The sequence below is a fragment of the Macrobrachium rosenbergii genome, chromosome 6 (genome assembly GCF_040412425.1).
Source record: "Macrobrachium rosenbergii isolate ZJJX-2024 chromosome 6, ASM4041242v1, whole genome shotgun sequence".
Taxonomy (NCBI): Eukaryota; Metazoa; Arthropoda; class Malacostraca; order Decapoda; family Palaemonidae; genus Macrobrachium; species Macrobrachium rosenbergii.
This window is the reverse complement of record NC_089746.1, coordinates 9,981,037-9,999,694: the sequence shown is the minus strand read 5'-3', so window position 1 is coordinate 9,999,694 and position 18,658 is coordinate 9,981,037. Positions and strand designations below refer to the sequence as shown.

General features: G+C 38.7%; 1 protein-coding gene across 3 annotated transcripts in view; it reads left to right on the top strand.

The window, feature by feature from the left end:
* Window positions 1–18,658, top strand: part of peb (pebbled) — a 325,749-nt gene that overhangs the window by 162,657 nt on the left and 144,434 nt on the right. The window contains exon 1 of one of the 3 annotated variants that reach the window (XM_067104888.1): window positions 12,302–12,427. The exons of 1 other annotated variant lie outside the window; for it this stretch is intronic. The gene's annotated coding sequence lies outside the window, so the exon portion shown is untranslated. Of the gene's footprint in view, window positions 1–12,301; window positions 12,428–18,658 lie in introns of those variants that run through there. One more of the 3 variants, XM_067104887.1, reaches the window with a different exon arrangement.

Below are 18,658 nucleotides of genomic sequence, written 5' to 3'. Positions count from 1 at the left end.
TCCTGCCGAAGTTACAGTAAGGAAAGAGATGCCTCCATTTCTCTAGTTTAAATAGTGTGCCTTCAGTTACTGATTTAAACAAAGAAATCTTAAACCGTTTGGAATGCATGAAGTTAAATTTTTCTCGTGTAATCAACAGAGTTAAATGCCTTAATGGATGATGTGCTGAAATAGACGATATTAGAGCTAACACAAGAATTGCAGTATATTCTGGATCAGCAGTACCTCTGGTCTGGATAACTGCAACACAGCTGCACGTTGCACGGACTGTGCAGCTGCATCATCAAAGGACAGCGCACAAGGTGAACATTGATTTCGGTGTGCAGCTTCTTATTAGAACATTCCGTTGCGACTAATGTCCTTTCTTTATAGTACTGCAGTCTGTGATTTTGTTTATTTCTTTTTTTTTTCGTGAGCTATTTGTCATTACGCATGTTTGTCGTGGCGGCTGGAACGGATTGAGTTCTCTGGGGCTGTTATTTTATGTCGTCCTTTTTTTTTTTGTTTTGGGTGGGGGTGTCATGTGATGGTAATGTATGTATAGTTAAAAATGGTGTTTCTTTTTATGCAGATACCTGTACTGTACTGACGGTTTCCCAGTTTAGGTCTCTCTCTCTCTCTCTCTCTCTCTCTCTCTCTCTCTCTCTCTCTCTCTCTCTCTCTCTCGTGCTGCGCTCAGTCCTCCCGTGTTCTCATCTCGCCTACATTCCTCGGGAGAGGAATGGACCACACCCATTTGATGGAGAGAGAGAGAGAGAGAGAGAGAGAGAGAGAGAGAGAGAGAGAGAGAGATTTAGGGAACGTTGTTTTTATTCGCCCATTACTGAGAGGTGAATGGACGTCAAAAGAGCCACGGGACCTTTATCATTCAAACTGCAGAAATAGTTCATATATCGTGACCTATGAATCCCTTGGTTTTATAAATGATATCTTTGCTTAAGATTAAATGATCTTAAGACTTGTTATCTTAAGATTTTATTGACAATTGTAACTTGTATACTCTTCGCTTTTCTTAGTACTGACGCAAATCTTTCAAATATAATGTGAATAATGGGGCGTGTTCATAATTTGTGGGAAGCTTAATATAATATATGGAATTCATAAAAGTTGAAGTATGGTTATAAAATAATCGTCCAAGAGACGGTAAGACGTGAATGGAAGCAAAACTCAAAAAAGAAATTGAACTCGCCAAAATCATATTTTATTGAAAATCAAAACTTAATCAAGATCAGGCGTAAATGAAAATACAACTCACCGAGGATCAAACCCGAATGTAAATAGATTTCACGAAATTTCAGAGATGAAGATCACAGACATCAAAGTAGGGTGAAAAAATAAACTTACCTAATAAATAAACATATTAAACCGGCGTTCTGCACTAAGTTAAGACTGAAGGGAAATGAAAGACATAAGGTGAAATCGTAGTCGAAATAACTTGTGTATGGAATGATCCCTTGATAACAGCATTGCAGCGGGATGCTTCTTACAAAAAGATTTATGAAGAACGCCTGAAGAGATCATGAAGGTTTTGGTTTTCTGAAAAGAAAACTATTGTGCCGGCTTTGTCTGTCCGCCCTTATTTTATTTAAGGTTAAAGTTAGCCATAACCGTGCTTCTGGCAACAATATAGGATAGGCCACCACCGAGTCATGGTTAAAGTTGCATGGGCCCGGCTTATACAGCATTGTACCGAGACCACCGAAAGATTAATCTATTTTCGGTGGCCTTGATTATACGCTGCAGCGGCTGTACAGAAAACTCGATTGCACCGAAGACACTTCGGCGCATTTTTTACTTGTTTTATTTTTTAGTCTTATAGTTAAAGCTCATTAGGCATTACTTTTTTTTTTTGTAAATAGCACATGAAAACTTGCTTCAGCAATTGTTATTCGAAGGTCAAATCGTTTTCAATGATTGCCAGTGGCACACGTGTTGTTAATGCAGAGAGTAATGTGGAAAGTCCAGCTCACAGAGAGAGAGAGAGAGAGAGAGAGAGAGAGAGAGAGAGAGAGAGAGAGAGAGGGGGGTATTAATTCTATCAAGTCAAGGGGAAAATGGTGGGAAAAGTCGCACCGTGATTAGAAATAATCAAACTTTTCCTCCGCTTCAACTCGGTAAAATCCGACTTTTGTTCCTTGTTGTAAAATGTTGTATTATAAAATGGAAACATTGTCCATCTGACGCCAATTAACAAAATGATTCGAACGAAAACAGACAACTGTGCTAAAGATTATTACAGGCACAGCTCTTGGAACAGCTGCCGAAACCATTTCAAAGTATTTATCATTTAACAGATGATAGAGCTAACAAGAAGGAATTCCTTGTAAAAATAAAGTTACGTTCGCATAATAATCACCTGTCGTGAGGTTATGGAGTGCGATGTTTTTCCATTTGGATGTCTTCGTCGATTTAGCTCTTGGGACGAATTCAGCCGTTTTTCGTGTCAACCAATCCGCCCAACCTCAGGGAGAAAAATGCTGTACTTACAAAGGTATAAACCCGGTCCGCTGGTTTAGTGGTTATAGTGTCTCCCCCCGGGCGATGAAAAATCACTGGCTCTGCAGTGTGGGGTCTGCGGTGGGAGGTTGAAACCGTCATTCTTTGGAAGCTTGAATTTTAAGTCAGTGGCTCCTGTGTGCATGTTCCATGTGAATAGGTTTCATCTACTGAAATAATAATTATATAAATAACGCCCCATAAACACTGGGATTTGTCTCTTGTTAATGGAATGATGGTGATAAAGGATACTAAACTGTTTTGGGTTATCTGTGACCTCGCTCTTTCTGTCAAGGGCGAGTCGAATCCCACCAGGGAAGGAAGGAAGAACTTCGCCATTTATATCCACCTTCGGATTCAAGGCTTCCAGTGAAATACTTAGCCAAAATATGTGAAGGAAATATAGAAATTTAAAGACGCTCTATTGGTATTAAGTATTGGTGGTGTATGTGATCAGTAGATTTTATATTTATTTATTTATTTATTTATGTGTAATTTTTATTAACCACAACGCCCTCTTGACTTTTCGAAGGTAAGAGGGCACTGTGGTTAATATAAATTTTGTACGTATCAGGTCAAATGTGACCAGTATATTTAAATATTTCTATATATACATACATGTATGTGTGTGTATATACTGTACATATATATATATATATATATATATATATATATATATATATATATATATATATATATATATATATATATATATATATATATATATATATATATATATATATATATACTATATATATATATATATATATATATATATATATATATATATGTATATATGTATATATGTATATATGTATATATATATATACCTGTATATATATGTATATGTATATATATCAGTACGATCACAACTCAAACTCGACATGCTCACTCACGGCCTCCCCCTTTCCTCCCTTGCTCTCCATCCATCGCAGCAACAGCCTGCTGGGCAGAGCAGCAGTGGTAGCAGCAGCAACAGCAGAACAGGAACAGGAACAGGAACAGGAGAGTAGGTCGCCCCCCTCTCCTCTTTCCTGCCCCACCTCTCTCTCTCTCTCTCTCTCTCTCTCTCTCTCTCTCTCTCTCTCTCTCTCTCTCTCTCTCGGGTTTGCTCTCCCAGAGTCGCAACAAACTGGTGCAATCAATAAGCCAAATGACCTGCCACTAACTGTTGACTTTGGCACCTCGCTTTCATGTACCCTCACCTGTAAACTCCTCCCTCTCCCTCCTCCTCCTCCCACTCTCCGTCTCCTCTCCCTCTCCCCTTCCCCAACCTGTAAACCTCTGTCTCACCCCCCCTTCCCCTCTCCCCCTTCCCTCACCCTCACCTGTAAACTCCTCTCTCCCCCCCTTCCCTCCCTACCCTCTCCTCCCCCCTTCCCTATCACCCCCTTCCCCCTCCCCTTCCCTCACCCTCACCTGTAAACTCCTCTCTCATCCCCTACCCCTCTCCCCCCTTCCCTATCCCTTCCCCCCCCTCACCCTCACCTTCCCCTTCCCCCCCTCCTCTTTTCTTCCATCATTTCTTCCCACCCATTCAACCCATATGATCTCATTTATTTCCTTCAGGGCTGTGTGGTGTAGTGTGAACAATAATGATAAAAGCTAAAATGATTTTCATTATGGTTATTAATAATTACACCTTAGAAGCTCTCTCTCTCTCTCTCTCTCTCTCTCTCTCTCTCTCTCTCTCTCTCTCTCTCTCTCTCTCTCTCTCTCTCTCTCTCTCTCTCTCTCTCTCTCTCTCTCTCTCTCTCTCTCTCTCTCTCTCTCTCTCTCTGGAATATCTTAGTGTGATGATATAGTATAATATTTCAACTTTTTTGTAATCTGTGTTTTCACCTGAGAGGTCTCTCTCTCTCTCTCTCTCTCTCTCTCTCTCTCTCTCTCTCTCTCTCTCTCTCTCTCTTCGGAATGTTATAGTTTGATGATATTATTTTTCAACTTTATTTTTCACCTCCAGACTGCGAGATCATATAACATCGAGATTAAGGCAATAGTTCCATCATACGCTCTATGGTTTAGGAAAAAATTCTCTCTCTCTCTCTCTCTCTCTCTCTCTCTCTCTCTCTCTCTCTCTCTCTCTCTCTCTCTCTCTCTCTCTCTCTCTCTCTCCTCGGAATGCTCTGTTTGGGTAATATCATTTTTAAACTTTTCTGTCCACCCTCCAGACTGTGAGATCATATAGCAAGTTACACCTTTCGCTCTTGAGCGTAGAAAAAAATCCTCTCTCTCTCTCTCTCTCTCTCTCTCTCTCTCTCTCTCTCTCTCTCTCTCTCTCTCTCTCTCTCTCTCTCTCTCTCGCCTGTCTAATATTCCGTCCCTCACCCTATGATAATCACCCACCGTATTGACTTTTACACTTGTGTTCACTTGGTGTACCGGAAAGTTTGCCAAGGGAGGGAGGAAGGGAACCCTGTCGCTCTCGGGAGAGAGAGAGAGAGAGAGAGAGAGAGAGAGAGAGAGAGAGAGAGAGTTTTCATGTTTTGTTTTACAGAGCTGGTTCACTTTTTCGTGGTCAGGTGGTTTCTTGTTTTATGAGTATTTTCTGAAGTTACATAAATATTCGTTATATTTATATTTTTATGTATATATATATATATATATATATATATATATATATATAGCTATATATATATATATATATATATATATAGTATGTATGTATATATGTATGTATGTATGTATGTATGTATGTATGTATGTATAAAGCATTATGATGTTAGAAACAAAAATATGTATTTTACACACATATTTAGATACATAGATCATGCGTGTGTATGTATGTATTTATGTATGTATAATGCATTATGATGTTAGAAACATAAAAAAACATATTTTACATACATATATACAGTACATACATACTTACATACATAGATACATACATACTTGGATCACTGTCCTAGAGATTTGATAATGAGATTTATAAAATCCGTCAGCTTGACCTGGAGGCATCTCCCTGCGACTTAATGGCATCATTTCTATTGTTGTTTGGGAGTTCTTTTATGCATGACATAGCGGCTGACGACAGAGTATCATGCGACGCTATGTAATATTTAGACTCGCCTAGAGGGGCCGGTCACCCCCAAACCCTTAACATTTCTCTCTCGGCCTTTTTTTAGTATGTTTAAGTGCGTTTGTTTCTCCTTGACAACTGCTGAATCTTGGATGAACCTCCCAGTGTAGAAAACCTGAGGATTTTGTGCAATTGGAACCGCGAAGGCTCAAACGAAGTTGCAAAGCATTGCTACCCTACAGTAATTCTTGTATTTTAATTTACTTATCTTTTTATCTATTTCTTTATTTTTTGTTTATTTATTTTTTTCTAATAAGTGATATCATCTCTCTGTATTTCCTGTTACCTCTTGTCCTGTACTTTTTTTTTTTTCAAAAGAAAACCATATTCTTTGGAAGCTGAATTTCAAGGCAATGGCCCCTTTGGTGGGCTTGTTCCATATGAACTCCCTTGTACGCTCTGCTTCATTCATCTCTATCTTACACACAATCGCACTTCAGGATATTAAGGCCCTTCCTTTCCAGTATACCTCTTTTACCCTTGCTATCGAGGACTTTTTAGGTCTGCCTCTCCGCCTCCTCCCTCTTAATACTGGCGGAACTTGCACTTCTTTTCATAAACTTACCCCTTATTCTTTAGTAAGCGTTTTGTAGGTCCATGTATGCCACATTCGTTTTTTTTTTTTTCCAGCAATCAAACACATCTCATAATTACAGTCGCCACCCACTAACACCTTTACCTCTCCACAGTGGACCTGTTATCCCTCTCGCCCATTCCTTCAAGAACTTTCTCTCAGCCAGACGTACCTTACAAACCCTGGTCTGCCATTCAGTAGCACTATTGCCACCACACTGAAGCATCTCAATTTTGATCCTATCAAGTCCTGATCTTCAACAGTTACTTCTACGAGCATTTTCAAACGGCCACTGAACCTTCCCACTTTTGCATAATTCATCTCTTGCTTCTTTTTCTTCTGCACTCAGCAAATGGCCATCGACCTAGGACTACGCTCACTGAAGACAGCTTTGCTCTGCTTGCATCGTTTTATTAAGAGAGTTGTTTCTCGAGTGGCCTTACCTGTGCATTTCCTTGCCTTATTTTCTCTAGCAGTTTTTCCTGACTGACATCGCCATCCTCTCGTGTTCCTTGTACGATATGCTCGTCTGTCGTGCCTCGAATGCTATCCTTCTAGTTTTCCGTCAAAGAAAACTGTTGTGCCGACCTTGTCTGACGTCCGCACTTTATTCTGTCCGCACTTTTTCTGTCCGCCCTTAGACCTTATAAATTACTGAGGCTAGAGGGCTGCGAATTGGTATGTTGATCATCCACCCTCCAATCATCAAACATACCAAATTGCAGCCCTGTAGCCTCAGTAGTTACTTTATTTTATTTATTTAAGGTTAAAGTTAGCCATAATCGTGCTTCTGGCACCGATGTACGATAGGTCACCACCGGGCCATGGTTAAAGTGTCATGGGCCGCGACTCATACAGCATTATATCGAGACCACCGAAAGATAGATCTATTTTCGGTGACCTTGATCATACTCTGTAGCTGCTGTACAGAAAACAGAAGAAACTTCGGCGCAATTTTTACGTGTTTTCTTTCTTCAGTAACCTTTTATTTTACCAGTGCCGTCATCCTTCTGTTTCTGAAAACATTCCCTGTTAACATGACCCACTCATGAACGTCTACTGATCTATTCCTTCCACATCTTCCGCATCAGTATCTTTGACCCTTTTGACTAAAAATCCTCCTCCGACAATTCCTTCTTACTTGCTTTGCTCACCTCCTTATCAGACTCACTTATCTCTTAATTACATTTACAGTTTTTAATTTCGTATTGCTGTATAACGATTAGATATAACTCCAGCCACTCCTTGTCATCACATTTGTCAAGTTGATCTTCCAATAAAGTAAAATACTTTTCCTCACCCTTATCTTTCCCAAATATATATATATATATATATATATATATATATATATATATATATATATATATATATACATACATACACATATACAATTTTCTTTGGATAAGCATGTATTTGCAACAATCAAGCTTTGTAGCTAAACATTACACCAAGACTACTCTCCCCTTTTTAGTTTTCTGCAAAAGAAAACTGTTTACTTTGCTTTGTCAGTCCGTCCGCACTTTCCGCCCTCAGATCTTAAAAACTACGGTGGCTAGAGGGCTGCAATTTAATATGTTGATCATCCACCCTCCAATCATCAAACATACCAAATTGCAGCCCTCTAGCCTCAGTAGTTTTTATTTGATAGGACAGGCCACCACCGGACTGTAGCTGAAAGTTTCATGGGCTGTGATTCATACAGCATTATACACTTTACAGAAAACTCGATTGCGCGCATTTTTTACTTGTTAATATTATTCTTGCCACTCCATACCTACCAACAACCCGAATCCTTTCTTTGTAACCTACTTTTGTATTTAATTTACCTAGCACAACCACCCATAATCGCAGCTAGAAACAAATGTAAAATCACTTCCTCGCCTGCCAAACTCTACCTTTGCCTTACAATCTTTTTGCTCTCACATTTGTACTCTCGCACCCGTCCCCAGAGCCCTCTCGACGTTGCAAACTCCCCCTAACCCCCTTCCCCATCACCGAGCACTAAACCTTTCAGGTATTCCAGATACAATCATTTTCTCTCCTTATTCCTGCACACATGTACACTGTCTTTCACTGTTCTCTTTCTAGAGGCCAGACACCCAGCTCTCTTTCCGTAAGCGAATCAGTTATTCTGTTTTTTTTTTACCACATCACGCACAGTCAGAACCCCAAAATATTTTATTTTATTCTATTTTTTTATTTATTTATTTACAGCATCTGTATAAGGTACTGAGCTGCAAACTCCATGCTCACGAAAGAAAAATGTGTGAAGCTTAATGTGTTTAGTCATAAACATCGTCGCAAAGAATCCATATAGTCTAAATAAAGACTGTAATTTTGTTTGTTGTCGTAAAACGTAATGTTTTTGTTGGTCGAACAATACAAGCCTGAATTCCATCTGCCATCTCAGTGTATATAAGTTAGACTAATTCATTTCAGTAATCTAAGACGATTTGTAAAGGTTTTGTTATCCCATGTGGTTTATGATAACCGTTATTCATTTTATTTAGCCTGCCACATACGCACCATTAATCATTTATCATATTTCTTTTCGTTCTAATCCTCTTTGTGTATTTAATAACGTTACTATGTATAATACATTGCTATTTTGCTTGTATACTACAGCTAAATAATTGCCGTCAGTAATGTAGCTGTTATTACATTTTTTCAGCATATTAATGTATTTTGTAGTCTATTCCATCCTTATATTGTATTTCTAATTGGCCATGAACGGAAATTGATTATATTTAGGTATTATTAAGGCAGGTTCGACTGTCGAATGCTTTTCTAAAACGTACCCAAAACATCATCACTCAGTCATCATTCGTTTTTCATTGTATCCTCATCATGAGATCGTGCACCAGAGTACATTATACCTTTATAATGTCACGGATCATTCGGACCTTCTCTGACGCACTTGGCTAAAACCAGTGACGTCACAATCAAAACAGTGACATTTCAATCAAACAAGTAAAAAATGCGCCGAAGTTTCTTCGGTGCAATCGAGTTTTCTGTACATCGGATAATCAAGGCCACCGAAAATAGAATTATCTTTCGGTGGTCTCGGTATAATGCTGTATGAGCGGTGGTCCATGAAAAATGAACCACGGCCCGGTGGTGGCCTGTCCTATATCGTTGCCAGACGCACGATTATGGCTCACTTTAACCTTAAATAAAATACAAACTACTGAGGTTAGAGGGATGCAATTTGGTATGTTTGATGATTGGAGGGTGGATGATCAACATACCAATTTGCAGCCCTCTAGCCTCAGTATTTTTTTAATGTCTGAGTGCGCACAGAAGAAGCTGCAGACGGACAGACAATGACGTCACAATCAAACCAGTAACGTTACAGTCAAAAAACACTTAGAGCGAGCGCACACCTGCAAAGCTACCTGAGCAGGGCATTTATGAAAACATTTTTTTTTTAATCGACCAGAATTGGTTAATTGTCCCTGTGTAAAACGAAATCCTATTGGATGAAAGGAGACACGCATCCAATCAGGCTAACTTTCCGTAAGTATTATTATTATTATTATTATTATTATTATTATTATTATTATTGAGAAGATGAACCCTGTTCATATGGAACAAGCCCACCACAGGGACCATAGACTCGAAATTCAAGCTTAAAAGAATGAGGTGTTCATTCGAAAGAAGTAACAGAGCGTAATGGGAAATAGCCTACCGAAAGAAGATATCAGTTATTAGGAAAGCAGATGAATTAACAAATGAATAAGTAAAAATGTAAGTGAATTATTAAAATATAAGGAGAATTTTATTAGGGCAGCAATGCATTGCGTCTTCGCTTGAACTTCCGAAGTCCCAATCGCACGACATCCTCAGGGAGCCTGATGTTAAAATTTAGTTTGTCCCTTCTCCCAAAACGTTACATTCCTATATCTCCCAAAGTTTAATCACGTGTTGCCAGTCGCGAATCCCACCTTTTACTAACTCTTCGTGAAAATCCCTACGTAATTTCTGTATGATCTTGCTAAGAAACGGATAATCGAACAAACAAACAGAATAACTAATTCAGTCGCCTGGTAAAGAGGAAGTAATGACTCGCGTACCTGTATATGTGAATTATTTTCGTGCAACTTAATTGGCTGCAAAGGAATATTTTCGTTTATATTTAACTGGGTTGATTTTGCAATATTTTCATTGCGAAATCATTTATGAACGAGTCATTGGAATAACCTATACGAGCTTGTCTTAATTTAAACAAGATTTAATTTTTGTTTTTTTATAGTCAAGGATCAAACTCGACTTTGTTTTTATTTTTTATTGAGTGACGTGGACCTATTTAATCTATCTATTTATATTATTCTTGGCTGAATAGCTACTATGAATCGTAGAAGAGAGAGAGAGAGGAGAGAGAGTGAGAGGAGAGAGAGAGAGAGAGAGAGAGAGAGAGAGAGAGAGAGAGAGAGAGAGAGGGGGGGGGTTCTTGTAATAAAGCATATGAGCTGATCTTAATTTAACCAGATTTTTTTTATTTTGCATATTTTACTATAGAGAAAATCCAAAAGATTTTCATTTTTCTTTAGTCAAAGATCAAACCCAACATTGTTTTATTTTCTCGTAAGTGACGGGGCCATATTTAACTAATCTGTACATACTATTTATTACTCAGAATTCCTACAATTATTCGTTGAAGAATGAGAAATGAGAGAGAGAGAGGGAGTGAGAGAGCTTCCGTTCTTTCCCTCCCCATGTTTCCAAGCCATGCCTCGGTCTCTACCTGAGCACCTCCCCTCCTCTCACTTACAATCAATCTTCTCTTTTCCCTCCAATGGCGTCGTTAGCTTGGACTTCCTTCCCCTCTGGCCTCTTCCCCTCACTGGTGGGAGAGAGAGAGAGAGAGAGAGAGAGGAGAGGGATAGATGAGGGGAGTGGCGAATGCCTTCCCTTCCCACTCCCCCCCACCTCCCACCTCCCTCACGCCTCCCTCCTCCCTCACACCAAACACACACACACATTTCCCAATCTCTCCCCTCCCTTGTGGTCTGCGTATCCCCTCTCTCTCGCGCGCGGTCTCCCGCGCCCGCTCTCTCTCTCTCTCTCTCTGCTTTGCGCTCTCTCGCTCCCTTCTCCCCTTTTATCTCTCTCTCTCTCTCTCTCTCTCTCTCTCTCTCCGTGACTGGAAAGGTAGGCGGGTGAGTCAGTCACCTGCAGTTTACTTCCAGCTACCTGAGGGGATGGTTCCCCTCTCCAGCCCTCCGCGCCTCTTCAACTGGAATGCCTGCTGCCTGCTGTCGCTGCTATCGCCTGCTGCTGCTGCTGCTGCTCCTGCTCCTGCTGTCGCTGACGCTGACGCCCTTACGAGCATAATACCCTGAAATTCATACAGCCGACCCTGCTGTTGATCGTTCCGCTTTTGTTTATGTGGTTTCTGCTGTTAATGAATCATTTTACTTTGTGGAATTCTCCATCTGTGTAAACCATCTGTGGAATTCTCCATCTGCAGTATTCTCCATCTGTGACAATCTCCAGCTGTGGCATTCTCCATCAGTGACATTCTCCATCTGTGGAATTCTCCAGCTGTAGTATTCTCCATCTGTGACATTCTCCATCTGTGACATTCTCCATCTGTGACATTCTCCATCTACGGTATTCTCTCTCCCCGGAGAATTCGCGAGATAATCCATATGGCGTGTGGAAGTGTTTTAATGATCTCAACGCCTGTAAGACAATAGTGAATGTTTTAGTATTACTTCTCCAATGCCCTTTGCAGTGTGGTTTATTAAGATGGAAGCTTTGGAACTTTACTGAGCAGCGCATGCTAATGACATTAATTAAACGGTCTGTTTAACAATACTTTGAAGTAAAAGACTTTAAAAGAAAAAATCATGAAAGCCATGTTAAAACACTTGCATCCACTGACACACATGTGAAAGAAAAAAAAACCTATTTAGTTTTTTTCGCTAATGAGAGAGAGAGAGAGAGAGAGAGAGAGAGAGAGAGAGAGAGAGAGAGAGAGGAAGCATTGTCGGGACTGACTCCGTGCTCTTGAAAATTACAGAGTGAGCAAGTGTTCATCTCCTCCTCTCTCGGTACAGTTTTCGCACGTCAAGCACACAAGTGTTCCGTAGCCTACATTTGTGGTGAGATGGCTAATGTGCCAGTGAGCCATTAATACGTTTCAGTCCGTTGTTGCATTTGTTAAAGCCGAGTGCTGACGTGTTTTTTTGGGCATCTGCTCAGAGAGCTGTTGGAATCTCGTCGGGACATTCCGCGCGGACAGTTTGTCCATCATCATCTTTCGCTTCGGGAAGGTAAGTTTGGGGCAGATTGTTTGTCATTTTAGCTTTCCCATTTTACATCTTTTCCGGCTTTCTTTAACTGATGGAACTGTACAAGAATGAACAATGAATACGGTAATTCGCTCTATTATTGTTGTTACTTGTAAAGGATGGGTACGGCCACTCTTCCGAATGTCATTCTAATCCGCTCTCATCGGCGCGAGATATCCGTCCAGAGCCATAAAAGGATTAAAACCCGATGCAATGTCATGCCAGCTGTCGCCCCAAACGCCTCTCGCGCCGCCAGCATCGGACACCTCCGACGGACGTGCCCTTCGAAAGCGTCGACTTGATTGACGTGACTGACTGACTGCCCCCATAACTAATGACGGTAAAATGTCGGTTGGCGAAAGAGAGTTTGCCGAGAGTATTGGATTACGTCACGAGTGATTGGTCAGATGCTCTGGCGACTCCGCCCTCGTCTCATCCCCAAGTCTCATTGGCCGACATCCCGGCACGAGATGAACGGATGCTTCCCCGCCATTGGCGTGGGTCTCCGAGATTTCGAGATGTAGCATCCAATGGGAGAAGAGGCGACGCCGCTTGTTCAGCGTTGGTCCAGCGCCAGTCTCTCTCTCTCTCTCTCTCTCTCTCTCTCTCTCTCTCTCTCTCTCTCTCTGAGAACAGACTTTGTGTTATCAGGAATTCAGAATAATGTTCGGATTTCTCTCTCTCTCTCTCTCTCTCTGAAAACAGACTTTGTGTTATCAGAAATTCAGAATAGTGTCCGGATTCTCTCTCTCTCTCTCTCTCTCTCTCTCTCTCTCTCTCTGAGAACATACTTTGTGTTATCAGGAATTCAGAATAATGTCCGGGTTTCTCTCTCTCTCTCCCTCTCTCTCTCTCTCTCTCTCTCTCTCTCTCTGAGAACATACTTTGTGTTATCAGGAATTCAGAATAATGTCAGGCGTCTCTCTCTCTCTCTCTCTCTCTCTCTCTCTCTCTCTCTCTCTCTCTCTCTCTCTCTCTCAACAGATTTAGCGTTATCAAGAATCAAGAATTCAGAATAATTATTTAAATTTAATTGTAAGTAAATTGTATTAATATGTCTAATTGTTACACAACCGTAAAGGAAAATCAATACATCTGTCTGGACTTCTTTTTTTTTTATAGTCATTCATCACTCGTTACGAAGTCCGTTATTAAAGTCCCTTATCGATTGCTTATATATTGATTTGTCTTTACGACTGCGAAAGCGTGGCTTTTAAATTTTAAGAGAGAGAGAGAGAGAGAGAGAGAGAGAGAGAGAGAGAGAGAGAGAGAGAGAGGGGAGGAAGGCTGGTGAATTGTACGATTGACTTGCATATTTCATGTTCGTGTTGTTCTCTTGCGCGTGAGCGCTCATGCGCGTGTTTCTGCGCCATCTTTCGACAAGTTTTTTCTTCGACTCTGAAGATTTTTAAAAATTATTTGTTGTTTGAAATTATTGCTTTTAGAAAGCTTTGTAGATTTTTTCCTAATTATTTGTTTTTCAAATTACTGCTTTTGATAAGGTTATTACTTGTAGTTTCGATCAAATTGTGTTCATCTATGAAAACATGGGCATGCAGTACATTTTGTTTTAATCCGCTGTTATACATCTTTTTTTCTGTCGAAAGCTACTTTTAGTATTTGTAACATGTTAATATTAACAATATGATTCACTGTGGATAACAATAAATATCACAGCATTCAAGACAATTTAAACTACCTACTTTAAATTTTGTTGCTGACAAATACAGATATCACAGCATTTAAGACAATTCAACCAACCTACTTCAAATTTTGTTGCTTGGTAAATATCAACATCACAGCATTTAAGACAATTTAACCAACCTACTTCAGATTTTGTGGCAGGTAAATATCAACTTCACAGCATTGAATACAATTCAACCAACCTACTTCAAATTTTGTTGCTTGGTAAATGAAGATATAACAGCATTTAAGACCATTTAACCAACCTACTTCAAATGTTGTTGCTGGTAAATATAGATATCAGAGCGTTTAAGACAATTTAACCAACCTACTTCAAATTTTGTTGCTGATAAATATAGATATCACAGCATATAAGAAAACTGAACCAACCCACTTTAATTTTCGTGGTTGATAAAAACTAAAAGTCTTCGGACATTGAAACATCTCTGATCCCACTCCATAAATCGCTTGAGGCAATCGCTAAAGGGAGCTTCGCGTGTCTTTTGTTAGAGAACAATGAGAATTATCTCCCGTAGGGGAATGTGGTTATGTGGATCATTCCTCCCATGTGAGCTTGAACGCTGCTCTTCCTTTGTCCGTCGAAATTTTTGGAGATTAATTTCTTTGTATGTAACTTCGTCATATTACACTATTTGTATTTAGACCCATTTCTGCGTTAATGAATAAATAAAACCATGGAAATGTCCTATAGTTAAATGTATATATATATATATATATATATATATATATATATATATATATATATATATATATATATATATATATATATATATATATATACACAAATATATTTTTCTCGGTCAACGTTTCTGCGTTAAAATCTTCGGAGACTAACTTCATTATATTTAACTTCAGTATAATATAGTCTCCGTATTTAGCCCATTTTTTCGTCTGTGAATAAATAAACATATGGAAATATCCTAATATTCATACAAACACATTATTCTGGTGGACAGTTTTCTGTTATTCCCTCGGAAAAGACCAACTTAATTATATTATCGTCTGCGTATTTGGCCCATGTTTTCGTCAGTGAAGAAATAAACATGGAAATATCCTAATATTCATGCAAACATATTGTTCTGGTGGACAGCTTTCTGTGAAATCTAGTGAACACCATGTTCTCTGGAAGCTTGAATTTCGAGTCAACGGCCCCTTTGGGCTTGTTTAATGTGAATTGGGTTTATCTGAATAATAATAATAATAATAATAATAATAATAATAATAATAATAATAATAATAATAATAATAATATTTACTGTAGGTAGTAGACCCTCTTCCAAACATATAGTAGTGTTGAAGGTTATAGTTACATCAGCTGCATTCATTGCACATAGAGTTTCCTCTATCTTTCGAATAACTGATTTTTCAGGGTTACTGATTACATAGTACTGATCACACAAACATCGGTGAGTTACTGGCAGAATGCAGTAACCCTGAAAAATCAGTTATTTGAAAGACAGAAAAAAACTATATAAATTGCATGCAGGGATTAAATTAACCCTGAAAAATCAGTTATGAGAAACAGAGAAAACTGTATATGAACTGAATGCAGGGAATGCAGTAACCCTGAAAAATCAGTTATTAGAAAGACAGAGAAAACTATATAAATTGAATGCAGCCGATACAGCTATAACCGTCAACAATAACATAATATCGTGATGTGCCGAGCGGCATTTGAAAAGGTGGAAAGCGAAGCCCGTAGAGTTGTGTGGCTGGCTCGCTTTCCACAAATCGCCCAGGCTACTTGTTGATTACGCTCGCCATCGCAGTTCCTTATGTAATGGCATATCACGTTATTGTGGTCACTAAGGCGGTTACGGAACAATTACGGGGTCTGAGGATTGGAGCAGCAACAGATAGATCTGATAGTTGTTTTGCCTTTCTGTTCCTTCTGTCCCTTTATTGTTTATAAAGTGATTGTGCTAATATGCGTTTTCAGAGTGATTCGTAATAATATTATTGCTGGTTTTAGCTTGAATTTCTATTTTACAGTCGACAGTCGTGTGGTTGCTCTTGTTTACTGTATGTTCTTTCTTGACTTACTGTGTTTAATTTAACAGTAAATACTTTTGTTCCCAACTTGTTTACTAATACTGCATTGGTTTACTAATACTATGCATAATTATATATATATATATATATATATATATATATATATATATATATATATATATATATATATATATATATATATATATACATGCACACATATGTATATACATACATACACATAATAAGTTTCCTATATGAGGAGTGAATTCAGAAGTATAAGAAGATGATTTATGTAATAATTATAACGAATATATATGTGTTTGTGAGAGAGAGAAAGAGAGAGAGAGAGAGTGAAGATCTTTATAGATTTTAAAACTCTTATGGAAATACCCCGAAGGGCTTTACCTTACAGACGTTATCAGTGAGAGATTGGTTGAGTCATACCTTTGTTTGCTGTCGTGGCAGATCCAATAAAAATAAATAAATAAAAAAAAATAAATCTCAAAGTCTTAGGATATCAAATATCACTCTGATTACGTGTCTTCTAGTCCTCGTTGTGTACTGTGAACTTGGAGGTGTTGACTCGTGATGAAATTGAAGTAAGATAATTATTGCAAAGATACCTACCGGTAAATGGCCCATGTTAGACTCCGTGATATATTATTCGTTTTTACTTTAGTTTCATTTGGTCAATCAGTGTTTATTTTTTCCTCTCTCTCTCTCTCTCTCTCTCTCTCTCTCTCTCTCTCTCTCTCTCTCTCTCTCTCTCTCTCTCTCTCTTAGGTTTTCGCTTGGTCCATAAATGTTTATTCCTTATGTAAACTCTCTCTCTTTCTCTCTCTCTCTCTCTCTGGTTTTCGTTTAGTCAATAAATATTTATTTTTCCGTATCCAAATGGAACTCTCTCTCTCTCTCTCTCTCTCTCTCTCTCTCTCTCTCTCTCTCTCTCTGGTGTTCGTTTGGTCAATAAATGTTTATTCTTTCCTTTTGCAAATTGGACTCTCTCTCTCTCTCTCTCTCTCTCTCTCTCTCTCTCTCTCTCTCTCTCTCTCTCTCTCTCTGGTGTGTTCGTTTGGTCAATAAATGTTTATTCTTTCCTTTTTCAAATTGGAGTCTCTCTCTCTCTCTCTCTCTCTCTCTCTCTCTCTCTCTCTCTCTCTCTCTCTCTCTCTCTCTTATACTGCGCAATTGCACTGGTCTTACTGATGCTGATGAAATAGGTTCCTCTTATCATTCCGACTCTTATCTCTTCGTTTTCAAGGTGATTCTCGGAGCTGAAGAGGTAATCAGGATGGATGCCTGAATTTGGGGGCTGGGGTAGGAGGAAGAGGAGGAGGGTTGATGTGGTGGTGTTGGTGATGTGTTGGGGAACCGACTGTTGGTTTTAGGTAGGCGTTGGTGGTGATAAGGGCCGAGGGCACAGACCTGTTTATGACATGAATTTCAGGTCATGGCCTGAACCTCAGATTTTGACATGACTATCAGGTTATAAGGTGAATTTTAGATTATGACGTGAATTTCGGGTTATGACATGAGTTTCATATTATGACGTGAATTTCAGGTTATGACGTACAAGATTATGACATGAATTTCAGATTATGTCATGTTTCAGATTATGACATGAATTTCAGGTTATGAAGTAAAAGAGTATGACATGCATTTCATATTATGACGTGAACTTCGGGATATGACATGGATTTCAGACTGATATGAATTTCGGATTATGACATGAATCTCAGATCGTGACATGGATTTCAGATCGTGACATGAATTTCAGAATGACATGAATTTCAGGTTATGACATGAATTTCAGGTTATGACAGGGATTTCAGATTCTGACATAAATTTCAGATCGTGACATGAATTCCATATAATGACATGAATGTCATATTATGACACGTATTTTAGATCATGTCATGACTCAGATTATGACATGAATTTCCAAGTCACCCGTTATCAGCGATGCAGAAGTAACAGCTTATCTCGCGGGAGACGGAAGTAGGGGATTTTTTATTCAATTGTTTTTCTGTGAATCATTTCATTGACATCCTCGTGTGATAGATTAGAGAGATGAGTTTAAGCATTATTTTTCTGTCTTACATAAGAATTTTTTTTTTAAATAACATATTAGGTTTTTAGTTTCTATCTCATTCTTTATGTTCCTTTTTCGTCTCATGGTGAGGTACATTAAATGGCAAGTTAAACATTTTATTTTTTATTTTTTATATTCAGAAGTGGCAAGATAAACATTTTTTTTTTTTTTGTATTCTTAAGTTTCCAGTTGCGTTATTGATTATCTTCGTGTTATTAAGTGGGAAATTAAACATTGTATTTTTTTTATACTTTAGTGGCAAGTTAAACATTCAGTTTATCTGTATTGTTCAGTAGCAAGTTAAACGTTTAATCCATTTCTTTGCTTAAGTGGCAAGTTAAACATTGATAATTTTGTGTGTGTGTGTGTGTGTTCTTAAGTTGAAAGTTAAACATTGAATTATTTGCAATCTTAAGTGGCAAGTT